The sequence below is a fragment of the Ursus americanus genome, chromosome 10 (genome assembly GCF_024610735.1).
Source record: "Ursus americanus isolate L20-20 chromosome 10, mUrsAme1.1.p, whole genome shotgun sequence".
NCBI classification, from domain to species: domain Eukaryota; kingdom Metazoa; phylum Chordata; class Mammalia; order Carnivora; family Ursidae; genus Ursus; species Ursus americanus.
The window spans coordinates 57,648,512-57,663,734 of NC_142136.1; the positions used below are offsets into that span (position 1 = coordinate 57,648,512).

Below are 15,223 nucleotides of genomic sequence, written 5' to 3' on the forward strand. Positions count from 1 at the left end.
AAACTTTTATAATAAAAATATTTTTAGGTGAATTTTGGAGGCAATAGCGTATTAGGAAAAGTGGCATTAGAATCAGATAGATCTGAACTCAAATCCTAGCTCTGCCCACTTACCAGCTATGTTACCTTGAAGATATAACTTAACTTGGGCCTCAGTTTTGCCCATCTGTGAAATGGGTTAGTAATGCTTCACTGAATTGTGAATGTTAATTAAATGAGATCGTAAATACTGGAGCACTTAACATAGTGTCCAACATATAGAAAGTACTCTAATAAATGTTCCACTGCTAGCTACTACATAAATATAGAAATCCAAAGCCAGATTATATAATGATGAAATGCTGAAATTATTTTATGATATAATCTGCGTACAAAAATAGCAAATAGGTTCTAAAAACTTTTAGTTCAGGGAGTATCAAGCTTGATCCTTTCCTATTTAAAGAAACATGTAACCTAGCGCATTTTAAAATTGAACCTTCTTTAAAGGTGAGTTTCTATTTATGTGGTTCCATAACCAAGATTTGCTTTGGGCATGGAAATTTATGTTCACCCTGACAGTTGTATATAAAACAAACTCCATATTTAACATAATATTTTTTTTTAAAAATCCAGAACTTGAGTGAGATAATCCAGAAAAAATAAGTCTTTCAATTTTATTCATTTGTTTTGTTATTCTCACTTACTAAGGAGTCAGTCAAAATGAAGAGATGATGTTTAATAAAGGACAGCTTTGTCTGACTTGAAGGAAAGAGTTCCAAAACTAGATTGTCTTCTTTGAAATTGATACCTCATCTTATAATCAAAGTTCATACATAGCCATTTGATCTTCTTCTTTGCAATTCCTCATTAGTCCATAGAGGTTTCAGTCAATTTCTATATGATGCCAACTTACACGTGTACATTACAGGTCCATTAGCTTATTGAGAAAGTCTGAGTCCTCTGTCTTCTGGTGACATCTCATTTAGATCTGACATTAAGTTCATTTTTTCCCTTCAAGCTATTTCTTTCAATTTCTTGGCTATTCTTATTGACAACACAAATTTTCAGACCTTCAAACTTAAAATCTTACATTCATTTCCTTAGTTTCTTATCCTCCCATAGGTAAACAGGGGTTAAACTTGTTATTTTGTATAGTTGTTCTTTATTGTATACTTCAGATATGTCTCTTTTCATTTTTAAAGCTGCCCATTTAATCCAAGCTCTTAATTGTCAAGTTTGTATTCTAGGCTCTTATACTGCATTGCATTACAGCCTCTTGGTATTTTCCCTAGCCCCCATCTTGTCTTACCCCTTTCCCTACCATCCTACACAAAACATAAAGTACTTTTCATCACACTCTGTAGAGAAGTATTGCTAGGTGAATAAGGAACACCTGACTGACCAGAAAAAGGGAATTTAAATGGAATCTCCTTTCCTTTCAGTGATTCCACCTAGAAGGAAAGAAGAAGAGCAGAACCTTCAGGAATTGAATCACAAATACTGAATGGGAGACTTGCTGGAAAGGGACTGATAATACGTAATAGCCATTATAAAGATAAAAGGAGACATAAAATTCAACTTTTGCTACCCATTCTTTCCCTTTTTGCTTTCCACATAATTTAGCTGGGAATTTTTATATGTGTAGTATTTATTTTGTGTTATCCTCGTTATTATAAAGTTATCTAAGAGGCTAGGAGAGCTGACCGACAGAAGGGGAAAAAAAGCAGTTATTCTGACTGCAGTGACCAAAGGAGTTCAAGTCACACCAACATCTTTCTCCCATTTAGAAGCATTCTAGTATTTAAGGCCTTCTACTATAAGCCCCTTACTAGTTCTTTTCCTTTCTATTTCATTTCTTTCTACTCTCATATTTGTGTTTTCTGTTCCTATCAAATTATCATGCCTGGGCAATGAAATACCTGTTCCTGCTCTGCAATAGTTTGTGTATTGCCCATCTCTAGTGCCTTGAACAGTGCCTGGCACGTGGCACATAGTGAGCACTCAGTAAATCTTTGATGAATGGTTATCTTTTCTCTCTGGCAATCAAAATCCATCACTTTAAAAAATCTATATAAAATTTGCCTATTCCAATAAGCTTCTACCCATTATCAATCTAGTTTTAAATCACTTCATTTTCCATTACCCCTTAGCAATTATTAATAGTTTGCATTTGATTAATATACTCTTATTATGTTACTTTTCAAACACTCCCAAGTCTTTTTAACATATGCTGTATTTTCAATGAAAATACCTCAAATTCTTGGGGCACCTGGGTGGCTCAGTCAGTTGAGCATTTGACTCGATTTTGCCTCAGGTAGTGATTTCAGGGTCATGAGATCAAGCCCAGCATCATGCTCCGTGCTCAGCAGGGAGTCTGCTTGAGATTCTCTTCCCTCTCCCTTTGTCCCTCCCCCCACTTGTACTCACACGCACTTTCTCTCTAAAATAAATCTTAAAAATATACCTCAAATTTTATATATTATATATGCTGCTCAGCAGTGTCTCATGTGCTGTAGAAAGCTAGATACTCAGTAGACGAGCAGGCTATCTCCTTTTAAGATATTCTCTGGATCATTGTGATCTGCTTTGAAAGGAGTTTAGATACATAGAAAGGTTCTATTTTTTGCTATTTCACTCCTGTATTATGTGACTTTGAGTAAAATTGTTCCTTCAGTGCTCAGTTTAAGAACAAATTGAATTTGTTCCTAAAGAAAAAACATTTTGAAGTTATAGAAGTATCTATATGTTGGTATATTTCTCCAGAAATATTTAATGTAATATAAAAGTTCTAGACTGGTCAATTTGAATCTCTTCTTCTTCTTCTTCTTCTTCTTCTTCTTCTTCTTCTTCTTCTTCTTCTTCTTCTATTTCTTCTTTTTTATGGAACGCTTCATGAATTTGCATGTCATCCTTGCACAGGGGCCATACTAATGTTCTCTGTATCGTTCTAGTTTTAGCATATGTGCTGCCAAAGCGAGCACTGAATCTCTTCTTGTAATTTCCATAGAGATGTCCATGTAACAAAGAAACTGAAATAGTATTATGTAGAAAATATCACCAATCCTAAAAAGACTCCTAATTTCTTCATAGAGGAAACAGAGATAATATCCTGATTTTTGCAGTACTTAAGCTACTTCTTAGTTGTCTCATGAAGGAACTAATGTAGTAGAACACATTCAGGGAATTGCTGAGGTGTCAGAATAAGAATATACAAAGTCTAAGACTATTTTCTAGAACATATTTTTAAATAGATTCAGAGTCATGCACTCTCTGTCTTCTTTCTCCATCTACACTGTCTTCTGGCAATAATAAAGTTGGGGAATCTATATAAAAAAGCGATTTCTAAGGATGCCAAACTAAGCAGTTTCTGAGTCATTCCCATTTCTTCCTCTGTGAAAGTATACAACACATGAGTTACTCTACATATTTCCCCCAAACCCCAAAGTGTTAGGTTGCCAAAGAAAGCTCATCAGGTAATATTACTATTTGCCTTCATGTAATCATTTGAAGTACATACAAAAATCAGACATTAACATGAAAATATCAAGCCATAGAATTGAGTTTTAGTTTTACTGACATTTATATATTACACTTCCTGTTTATGATTTCAGAAATGCAACCATGCGTGCTTCTATTAAAAACTGAGTGATTGAGAACAGTTTGAGGATTATAATGACAACTTATCCAAAGGAAAAAAAAAACAACTAAACTTAACTGCTGCCTTCATTTGTGGAATTGCTATCTTTGTTGTGTAAAAAGTTGAATACTTTTCAAACATCATTTACTAATTATGTAGTTAAAAGGGGAACTTGGTGGTCTGTGTCCCTAAAACACACACACACACGCACGCACATACACACACACACACACATATAGTAAGGGTAATACTTGCAAAAATTTTCTTTTTTCCCTCCTTTTTAGATGTCAGTTACTAATTGGTTATTGTTATGCATTAATTAACAGTCCCACCTAAAGGAGGGAAAGGGCAGAGGTGAATGCAATTCTTAAATAAAAGCCCCTTTCTTTCATTATTTATTTGTTCTATTTGAAGCATAATCATGTGAGTTTATTTTTTTGTGTCACTTCAGAGTTTGTGTGGGGGGACTGTATGTGGAGAGAGAGAGAGAGAGAGAGAGAACCCAAGTGAGCAATGACTCTTAGTTAGACATCCAAATCCATGTTCTCATTTCTTTTTGGCCACACAGATAAACTTATTCCCAGCCTCCCCTGCAGGCAGGTGTGGGCATGTGACCAAGTTAGAGCCAATGGAATTAAGAATGGCAGTTATATGCACTACTTTTGAGTCTCCTAAAAAACTCCCCTTCTAACGGACTGGTACTGAAGTCTGCTACTGAAAGCCTAGGTACTAGAACACCTTGGAAACTAAGTACTGAACTAGTGTATTTTAGCAAGAAACTTGATTATAACAAATATAATTTGAGCCATTATACATCCTTGTTGATCTGTATGGCAGTTAGCCTACCCTAATTAATTTAATATACAGAACTTATATTTGCAGTGTCCCTATGATGCACAACTCCATTGGGCACTATTTACATTGTAATATATGTAAATGTCATTTCTGAAGCAGGATTAAGAAGCTACAGGTATGTAAACATATGGATATACATAAATCTTCATCCCAGGAGTTATGCAACAATGTGGTTCTGCCAAATTAACTCCAGCTTTTCTCCTGGGTTTTATTTCACACAAGCATCAATTTGTATAATTTTATATCTGTGCTAACAGACTGAGGTGGAGTGGATCTTCCAACAAAAATCTTAAGGGAAAATGTGTACTTCGGATACAAATCAGATCTCTTTCTCAGATTTGTTCATCTGTTAGCTACCTACTTACTGTACTTATAACCTAATACCCTCTGGTATGCATTAGGCTGAAAGAGAGTGTTAGGATCCCTCATCTGCCTCCGCCCACTCCAAGCTTACTGCTATGAGTAATAAAAATTTTCTGGGTTTTACTTTCCTCATCTGTAAGATGAGAGTTGGATTATGTGACCTCAAAGATCCTGTCACTAAAATTCTACTATAATGTCATTGATATAATGTCAATTGACATAAGTGATATGTCAATAGCTATGGAGCTATTGGTAGAAATAATTGTTAATGTGAGTGTTCCTTTGGATTCCAAACTGATTCTATAGAGGTCCTTAATAGTATCTTGGAGGTTTTTAAAAAGGTATTTAACTTGCTCCAATTCATATCAAAGAGGCACAACAGAGGTTCCATTCTTTTCCTAAATAAAAACTACTAAGTTGAAAAAGTGTTTAACTCATATTTTTTTAGGGTAATTTTAAAGTAGGTGTCACCTCTCTGATTTCTTTACTCATGGGTGGAAAAGTACCAATGCTAATGCAGAATGTGATAACTATTGAAATAATATATTGCAAAAAAACTAAAAAACTAAATAGCAGAATATAGTTGTTCACTGAATTTAGTAGTTAAAACCTTAAATTTTATTTCTCCTAATTGTATATTTATGCTCTAATGCTTCAATGTAGTAATAGCTAATATTATAGCAAGTTCAGGATCATGGCAAAATCACCAAATTTGTAGTTATTTTTGTCATAATTAACACACTAAATCACATTTTTGGGATAACTAACAGAAATGAACCTTTGCCTATTTGTCTGCTTTTGGGGTTTTAATCTTATGGATTTCAGCTTTGGTTAAAGCTAAAATATACATTATCCAGACTTGAGGCAGGCATGGAATTGGCTTTACTCCACATTCTTTTGCTGCAGGAAGCTGCAGAAATATGGACCTTACTCTGGGATGATACCGTTTTAGAAAGGAGAAAGGACAGGCTCTATAACATTGTCCAAACTGGAGTTTTTATATTAATAGAAAGCCATGCAAAGGCTGGAGTAGATAAGAAGGAATCACAGTGATTTTTTTTTCCCAAACAAGAGGAATAAAACAGAAGAGAAAGCCTGTAATAGTATTTTGAGTACTAGTTGACAAGTATAGATTCCAAAATATCCTTACAATACTGCGGAAACTGGGAAAAATCGTTTAGAACTAGGGCATGGATAAATACATTTTGGTATATCCATATGTTGGAATGCTATGCAGACGTTAAAAACACGTTTTAAAAAATATTCAATAACATGAAAAAATGGTCAGTAAAAACTATAAATCCTTTATCTCTATTAAACAGGAATCAATCTTATTCCTCTTCACCCCCACTATAAATAGGAGCATAATGGAAGAGATGTGTAACAGAGAGATGCATAGATAGTGAATTTTAAAACCTAAAGTGATTTGTAGAGATCATCTAGTCATTTTGCAGAGGAGACATACTCTGGAAAATGAAATGTCTCACCTAAGGTTTCAATCCCTTTAGCACTGTCACTTGCTAAAAGTGAGGATTTCTTACTCCCCAAATTTGGAACGTTTTACTTTGTACTACAACATGCTACATCAGAGATTGGGTCAGATCAGAGTATAGAGAGTGATGAAGGGAAGGCCAAAGTCTAGATATCTTAGTCTGTTCTTTCTTTTGGAGGGGGAGTACAGGGCAGAAGAGGATGATAATGACCATTCATGAAAGATCTGTAGAGGTATCTATATGTAGAGATATCTATATTTCCTAATAATCCTAAATCTTTAGCTTTTTTCTTACTCAATAGTACAACTTTAAAAACTCTTGGGGTAGAACCCAAATCATTTCTTTGTCACACTTAAGTAATATTGGTAATGGAAGTGCCTAGATTCCAGCTTAGGACTATTCATTTATTCATTTGCTTTTGTCTGTCCCTTCCACCAGAATGTATCTTCCAGGAGGACAGGCCTATATCTTTTTTTGGTTGACTCCAGCGCCTAGCAAGTGTTTAACACACAAATCAGTAAGTATTTGGTGAGTGAATGAATAAATGATAGCTACTAAAAAGCAGTAATCCTTTATTTACTTAGACTAGATTTCTTCTGGATGTTTTCTCAAGTTTTGCAATTCCATCACAAGTCTAAATTAATTTTGGAATTAGGTGAACCTGCTTTGTTCATATGCTCTGTATTTCAGTCTAGAACAATAGAACTGTTTTGTAGTATTAATTTAGGCACTCTTAAAACTCTTGTGCCAAGTTTGCTTAGTTTGGAAATGACCTTGGCCTGCAATTTTATTTAGATTTCCATCCACAGATGAATGTGTACATATATACCAAGAATTAGTGGTGTACATGTGAGATTAAACTGATGATGAGTCAGGAGGCAACACTGTTGGGTAAGCATATCTGAAAATAGGAAAAAAGAGATGATGATACCCTAGGCTGAAATAAGTATATATTTAAACTTACATCCTCAAGTTAAGTGTAAGTTTTGAACCTAAGAAAAACAAGTAAATATTTTGAAGAGTGGATTTTTCCTTAAAGGTAAGATATTAAAACCAAAACCAAAACACTGAAACTAAACTTAAATATTAGTCTCAATTTTAAAAGGTAGTCCACATAAATTTTTCTCCTTAGATTTATTTTCAGTATAAAAGTGTGTAGAAAATTAAAAGATTTTTTTACAGCAAAATTTTTTACCAGATGAAGAACCTTAAAGATATTGGCCATTTAAGCTCATTTCTAGGAATTTTTCGTAACTTAGGAAATAATTTGAAATGCTAAAACAGACTTAAGCATAAAGAAGTTCATAGCAACATTACTTATAAGAAACTAAGGAAAATAGCTTAAGTGAGCACTTAAGGAAATACTACTCAAGGAACATTATGCAGCCATTGAAAATGTTTTTGAGGACTTTTAAATAACTTGAGGAAACAGTTATGATATATTATTTTGAAAAAAGGCAGTGTACTCAAGTAGTTTAAACTCCATAAGCTTAAAAAACGATATGGAAATATGTCAACCTCAATAGTCGGTTGCCTGTAAAAGAATTATTGGGTTTTTATTTCCTGCTGTCCTTTAAAAAAGATGTTTTCTTAATTTATTTTATTTAAACATATTTTCAAAATTTTCTTCACTTACATATACTACTTGTGTAATCAGAAAAAGAAATCCATTACTTGTCATAGATATATGTTTATGTCTCATTGGTATGTTTTCAGTGTCATCACATGAATATAAATATTGTTGACCAATAGAAAAGTTTGATATTATTTAAATTTAAATTATGGAGTTTCCAAAACAAATACTGATACATCTCCTACAAGTTGTAAAATTATAATGGTTTAATATAATTTAGTAATGGTTTTAACATAGCAGGCTCTCAGTATGTTTGTGGATGATGAAGATGGTTAGAGAAAGGGCAACCTCCATTAATTTACCAAGTTCCTTGAATCTGTCAGTTAAGTAGACTCTCCCACCAAGAGTTTAATGATATAGTACAGTGTCAAAAAGCTGTCCCTAAAATTGCTTTTAGTTTGTGTGGTGCACTTTTGCAAACTATTATTTTGTACTTCAAAAAGGAGTCTCTTATGTGCTAATTTTTTAAAAACACAGAAGAGAGAAAAATTTGTTCTTACCTTGTTTATTTTGGTCAGCTGTGAGCTTCAGGTAAGGTTCAGTGATCTGACATCACTAGTAAAAAAGGTTTCTTGTGGAAATAACTGGCAACGGTACTTACCTTGTAGGCTTGTGATAAGTGTTAGAGATCATGTGTGTAGAGTCCCTAGCATGCAGTGCACACAGGCATTCAGTAAGTGGTGGCTATTATAATAATATACAATAGTACTGTGACATCTTATTGTCATATTCCTACATATAGGGTGAGCTGAAAAAATATGAAGTGCAATCTATTTAAGAACACTATTCTAGACTTCCAGATAAAGACGGGGAGTAAAGGCAGACCACAAAGTCTTCCTCTCCAAATATCTTACAATACAGGAAAAACAAGTAACAGTAAAAATTCCTTTAAAAACAAAAAATGTCTACAACCTAAGCCAATGAAGACTAAAATAATACTATTATTTCAAAACCAATATATTTGGAATATTAAGAAATGAAATATGGCTGGAAATCAAATTCTCAACAAAAGGGAACGCTGGCAATCCCAGCATATTCACCTAGTCAATTCATTCTTCTGTTCTCCTAGATGATTGCGCCTCACCTCTTCTCCTAAATCTCTCACATCTCCCCACTCTTCACCCCAAACTCGTGTTTTATTGATAAATAGAAGCTGTCTCAAGAAAAACTCATCTTTCCTACACCTTATCTACCAACCTCTCTTCATCTGTACTTATACTCTATCTTCCTTTATAAAGGATCAACTATCTCTGCTCTTAAATAAGGCACGCCCCTACTTGTGCCCCCATTCTATGTTTTCTTGAAAACTCAAGGGTTGTGTTCTGTGATTATTTCCTCCATTCTCCGCATCCTCATTTTCTCTCTCTTTACTGGATTATTTTAACCAGTAAACATACTGTAATATTTCCCACTCTAAATATACCATCACTCCATTTCCCCCTCTACTTACTGAGCGAACCCATTTTTCTACTCCCCTTTATAATGAAACTTTTTATAGACTCTGCTTGCAGTTTCCACTTCCTCACCTTACATTATCCCTTCAGTCCATTCCAATTAGGATTACTGTTTCCACAGTCCCACCTAAACTGGGCTTGTTGAAATCATCAATTAACTTCTTGCCACATCATTTTCCTCTTCTCAAATGTTTGGGACCCTAGGCATATTCCTCACCCCTTTTTTCCTTCTCCATCAACATTTATTTTCCCTTGGACCAACTCATCAAGTTATTTATTTTCCCTTTTTTAATGTTGCAGATGTTCTTGGGACTCCTAAGATTTGTATTCTATCCCTCATATCTATTGAACTCTGAACTCATGCCCAACTGCCTACCTAGGAACTGCACTCAGACGTCTAGTAAGGACTTCAAAGTTAACACATTCAAAACCAATCTCTTAATTTTCTTCTCCCCCTCAATTTACTTCTCTCCAAGTCTTCCCTAGGTCAATAAATGACATTATTTTCATCCCGTTGCTCAAGACAAAAATCTAGAAGTCATCCTTAATTCCTTTCTGTGCCAGTTACTAAGCTGTTACCTCTTAATAATAAACCCTTCCACACTCATACATTTTGTGATGCTAGGATGGGACTCTGCAAACTACATTTTTATTTTACCAGCTGAAACCTTGCTGCATTGTTAATAAAGTGCGTTAGAAAAAGACTGAAAGTCAAGAAGAGATGGGAAAAGAACTCACTCTTTGCTGGCTTTCTGCACCAGTTATGGACTCACCCTCACAAGTGGCAGTCAGCTCCAAATTTCAACTATTTTCCACTCTCCTAGAACCAGCCCCAACATACCCAACATACCCTGTCAGAGGTATCAGCAGCAAATGGGCAGCAACCTGTCTTTTGAGGCCAGGGTTCTAGCTCTGCTGAGTCTCCCCTGCTAGCTTCTGGGTTCTAAAAACTTCAGGTCTTCTTTGTGTTTATCCTAGTATTAGGGATAGTGGCTGCTTCTTGAAGCTGCTCTCTTATTTTAGTGCTCCCTTTTTGCATTTTCAGTTCTACAGCACCTATCAGACCGATTCTTTATACTTAGTTATTGCTATTGAAATACTTAGTGGCAACTTGAATTACTTCTCTGAAGCATACATCATCTCCCTGCTTCTCATCACACTTAGAACAAAATTCAACCTCCTCACAACCCCTTTTGTGATCTGGCCTATCCACTTCTCTGGTCTCATCTCTCGCCACTTTCTGGTTACTCATTTGGCTCTAATGATTCTGTCTTGAACACAACTTTTTCCCACTACAGGACCTTTGAATTTACTCTTTTCTGCATCTGGATTGCTCAGGTCTTTCCCTGGTTTACCGCCTCACTTCATTCAGATCTCTTCTCAGGTGTCACTTTACAGAGAGAGGCCTGTTCTCACTTTCCATCTAAAATGCACAATTCTTTCCCCCATCCTTCCAGTTTCTTACCTGGGGTTCTTCTTATTACTACCCGACATTGTTACAAGTTTATTTATTTCTTCTTCCCCTATCCTTAGCTAAAAGCTTCATCAAAGCAGTTAAACCGCTGTTGCTGGCACTCAATAAATTCCAGTTGACAAATGAATTTAATAAATTGCAGTGAATGTAGGAGAAAAGTAGACCAAAGTAATTGCAACGAAAATCATATGAGACAGAGATAACATTATAAACCTGATTCATCTTCCTGAGTACATAATACAATAAATGAATCAGAAAAAGCACATAAAGATGTAACAGAAGAGAATTTCTACAAAATAATGAAAGAACTGAACCTGCAGAAAAATAATGGACACATAATATTCAGTATTGAGGCATATCCTGGTTAAGCTACTAACCATAAAGAATGAAGGAAAAACTTCTCAGACCTCCAGGCAGAAAACTAACTTATCAAGAGGGAGGAAATCATGCTGGCCTTAGACTTCCTCTAAGCAATATTCAAAGCCAGAAAACAAAGGAAAAACGTCTGTACAGTTTTGAGGCAAAGCCAGCATGACCCCAAACTATTACATCTAAATAATTGTCATTTGAGGATTGATGAAAAGGGCAAACACAGCATCCATGGATCCATGTAGAAAAAAAGAAAGAAAAAAAAAACTAGTGAAGAGCAGATAACTGATCAATCATAATAACCAGGATATTGAGAATCAAGCCATGTTATGAGCACTGTATTAAGATACAGATCAAGACCAAATGATCAAAGAAATTAGGATTATAAAACAGAAATAAACATTAAAACCTTGACTTTGTAAAAATGATGATGTAAGAATACATTTTTCATAGCAGAGTCTGTTAGCATTTCTAAATTTGAAACATAGATTAAAAAAGTCTCCAAGCTCCTTTTTAAACTTCAGATATTTTAGGAAATAAGATCTCTTGTAGTAAAGAAACATTTTTCTAAAAGTTCAGCAATTCCTTCAGTTTATCTTACCACCTCCAAATTAAAATAATTTTAAATTTAATGCTTTTTAACTTAAATGTAATGTACATGTTCTGATCTTAAATAAGATTATCTTATATAAATGCATAGAAACGCCTACCATGATGTTCATTTAAAATTGATGGTAAAAGCTGGGATCTGAGATTTTAAAACGTTCCTATAACTTTCTATATTGTTTAAATTATTTATAAGTGAACCTGTATTATTTTTGTGAACATTTATTATTTTTATAAAAACACTTATAACAGCAATGTGAATATACTTAGTACTACTGAACTGTACATTTAAAAATGGTTAAGATGGTAAATTTTATGCTATGTGTTTTTTACCACAATTTAAAATAAAAAATTTTAAACATACTGTTGTAAAACTTACAAAATAGATCCGGCCATTATAGCTTTATAGATGGATTTTCACTATACTAAATTTTTCTTAAATCATTTTTTCCACCAAAGGTTACATCTCAGATTATACCATTCACATAATACTCTCTACTTGCCTATACTTTATCTAATTTAATTTTAGAAAGCAGAGATTCACTGGTAGACATTGTTTTAAGTATACAAAATGAAAAAGTACTTATAAAGAGTAACTAATATGATGTGTTACTTTATTAAATACCCTAGTGTTGTAAGAATGTAAATATATGGCATTTGATTTACATATTTGGGAGGAGATCTTTTAAGTTTAGTGATTTTTTTTCTGATTGTTGAAATAATTTGTGCTCATTTTAAAAAAGAAAAATTACCATAACCACATATAACACACTGATATATTTTCCCCATCCTTTTTCTATGCATATAAGTGCATCTTCAAATAAATGAGGAGAAATAGTTTTATAACCTAAAAAATTTAACTGTACATTAAATTATTATTAATATTTTCTGTGGCATTAAGTACTTTTAGTTATCACATAATATTCCATTTGATTGATGTACCAGGGCTCATTTAACTACTCCTTTACTGTTGAATATTCAGATTGTTTCGTCTGTATAGAAGCTGTAGTGAATATATATAAAACTTTGACTTTGTATTTATTTCTTTAGGATTGGTTCCTGGAAGTGGAACTACTGTATGAAAGATTTGGACATTTTTATGACCCCAGAAAGGTAATATTGTATTAAATGTGATTGTAAATTTGAACACATTCTTAGCAACACTAGCTATTAGCACTTACTTTCAATCTTTGTCAATCTGATGGGGAGATTCCTTGTGTAATTTAATTTGATAGAATTGCATTTTTGCTCATATACTCATATTAATAACTTTACTACCTCAAGTACTTAGTAGTCTTTGTCTTCTCCATGATGCTTACTCAGCTGGTGAAGAAATGTATTTTTTATTGATTTTAGCAGTACTTCTTTTAAAATAAATTACATTTTGAACACACACAAAGGTGAAGAAAAATAGCATAAGGAAGGATCCAAATTATTTCACTTAGTAAAAACAGCTAAGACTGTATTTTGTTCTTAATGTTGTGGCAAATATAGCATTATTATTATAAGCTAGCAATATCATATTTTATTTATTGAATTTATGTTTATTGAAATCATATTGAATTTATTGCTTAATGCGCCATTTTTGCTATAGCACTTTCCAAAATGTTTCCTGAATGCTTAGTTTATAAGGTTAAGAAAAACATTTACTAGATAACTACTTTGAAATAATTGCCTCAACTCTGCTTTCATTCCCAATGCCTAGAAACAGACTTGCCTACTTTAATTTTCTTTCATGTTATCATTACTATGAAGTCATTATATAGATAGGGTAATAAGCATTCTGGCATACAGAAAAATAGCATCTGTAAAACTATATGGCACAGTTTGGTTGGGGCTGTTTCTCCCTCAGAACTTCATTACGTAATTTAAAAGTGTTTACTTAAGCTCCTTTGGGCTGCCTCCATGGTAGCTATGAAGTCACAGACTTAGGAGCAGTTTGGGGCCTGATAACAAAGTCTATTAGTTTAATGTGAATGCTGTGTCAATTTTTTTTTTTTATCATTGCTGTATAAGAACCTTTTTAAAAACAAAGATATACTTAATTCAATTTGTTTTTTAAAACACATATGCTTCTTCAAAAGTCATTAAGAAATAAACAAAAGGGGTTCATAAATGTATGTTCGCTCATTATTTAGATGTACTTATTTTTAAACTTGTATTCCATACTATGGATTCAGAGTATAATTTTGACTCAATATAACTATAAATAATTATGCAAAATGACCAAAATGTGTAGAGGTATTAGATACCCTTTAGGAGAGTATGAATTATTAAAATGCTATTTCTAAGCCAAGAAAGCACTATTTCTAAGTCATAAATGAAATCTTCCTAAGAGAACATCGAAGATGTATAAATTATAGTAATGTCAGCTTTAGGAGAATTTAAAAGGATACTAGGTTATAAGAAAAGATTATTTTATTGTGTTTACTCAAAGAAAGGTAGTATTTTCAGTTCCTAAGAGAACTCTTGAGCCTTTTTATCAGCCAAATAACTATGTGTACTGGTTTTAAAGAAAAATAATGCAATGTACATTGTAAACATGGAAGAAGAGTCATTTAAATTTTGTATTAGAATAATCAAGTGGTATATCACCTTCAAGGCAACATACAAATTTTTATAAAATACCTAAAATCTCAACCATCCCTTTTAGAACACTGAGTTTTATTAATAAACAAGCCTAAGTCAAGATCCTGATATCTAAAAACATAGCCCTTTTAAAGAAATGTCATTTTGTTTTAATTATGTAACATGAATTTGTTATAAAATTATTATTGGAATAATTCCCCTATAGCATTTTGCTTTTTAACCCTGAGAAGTAAAGACATGTCACTGATGGCCTTCCCAATGATCTGGTGAGGTACAAAGTCAGGGATAATTCAGAGAAGGAAGTGAAAAAAATTTTAGGACCTGATTATCACTTCAGAGGTATAGCCACTGTGGGGAATCCTACCTGGTTTGGGAGAGAGGGGTATCTGTTTTTAGGAGGCCTGACCTGGAGTGGGGAGAATGGTCAGGAGAGAGAAGGAAAGATTATGAGACAAACTGCCTACATGGATTGGTTTAGCATTAGCTTTGCTGTAACAATGGAAATGTTTGGGATTTTGTATCTCATTCTGATATCAAAAGAGGATGTTTGGTTTCTTATGTTTAAACATTTTTAATATACAATATATTGTTTATAAATCTATTTATCTGAAGTAAGTATGTGTGGATTTTAAATACATCGCAAATTCTTTGACGCTCCTTCCATTAAAAGATGAGTGTAATTCCCCTCTCTAGAATATGTATGGCATTAGTGATTTTTCTCTAACGAATGGAATGTGATGGATATGATGCTGCATGACTTCTAAGATAGGTC

General features: G+C 33.5%; 1 non-coding gene and 1 pseudogene across 2 annotated transcripts in view; one reads left to right on the forward strand and one right to left on the reverse strand.

The window, feature by feature from the left end:
- LOC123791872 (uncharacterized) overlaps positions 1-13,982 on the forward strand; it is a 35,903-nt pseudogene extending 21,921 nt beyond the window's left edge. Inside the window, exons 3-4 of the transcript XR_015725871.1 lie at positions 6,765-6,843; positions 12,913-13,982. The product of XR_015725871.1 is annotated as an uncharacterized LOC123791872 (transcript). The remainder of the gene's footprint in view (positions 1-6,764; positions 6,844-12,912) is intronic.
- On the reverse strand, positions 2,853-2,959 carry LOC123792013 (U6 spliceosomal RNA). The gene has a single exon (XR_006779604.1). It is a non-coding gene; the product is annotated as a U6 spliceosomal RNA (small nuclear RNA).
- Positions 13,983-15,223: the final 1,241 nt, after the last annotated feature.